Below are 668 nucleotides of genomic sequence, written 5' to 3' on the forward strand. Positions count from 1 at the left end.
ATGTTTTCTCTCCATGGGACTCTCCTTAGGCACACTCTACATCATCAATCACTTTCCTCTTTGGCCCCATAATCTCCTTGATCAGAAAATTTGGGGCACTACTGAGTTAGTAGCTTGCCTATAGCTCCCCAAATTCTTCCTAGTATACATGGAACATTATAATAATGGTAATAAACTTCCTAGTTAAAGCCAGTATATACCATGTCCATGACAGTTCATAGAATTGCCCACCTACCCAGCAGCTTTTCTGGCAGAGATGCTAGGTAATTCTTTGGTATTTCTTTGAAACCATGCACTGAACTCTTCCCCTAATTGTTCCCTTTTAGCAGAAGTCCAAAATTTACCTTTTTATAACTTATTCTAGATATTCTTCTGGTGGTAGGATAAAATTTTGTCAATAGTGGTTCCAAGAAAATATGCATATCTGTCTATATTTGCTTTATTTAAAATTAAGAAGATGGATTTTCCATCTCAAATCTCTTTAGGTATTTTTCATGACTGACAATTTTAATAGTTTTCTCCTTTTCAAGATTTCTTCCTGATTAAGAATATATATTGTGGAGACCCAGTCCTAGCCCAGGTCCGGTGAGTATGCGGAGAGTTTCCTGCTACCCTGCGCTGGCGGGACCAGTCCCAGCCCAGGCGCAGCGTGGGCCGGACCCTCTCCC

Source organism: Octodon degus, unplaced genomic scaffold, assembly GCF_000260255.1.
Source record: "Octodon degus isolate 3935 unplaced genomic scaffold, OctDeg1.0 scaffold00152, whole genome shotgun sequence".
Classification (NCBI taxonomy): domain Eukaryota; kingdom Metazoa; phylum Chordata; class Mammalia; order Rodentia; family Octodontidae; genus Octodon; species Octodon degus.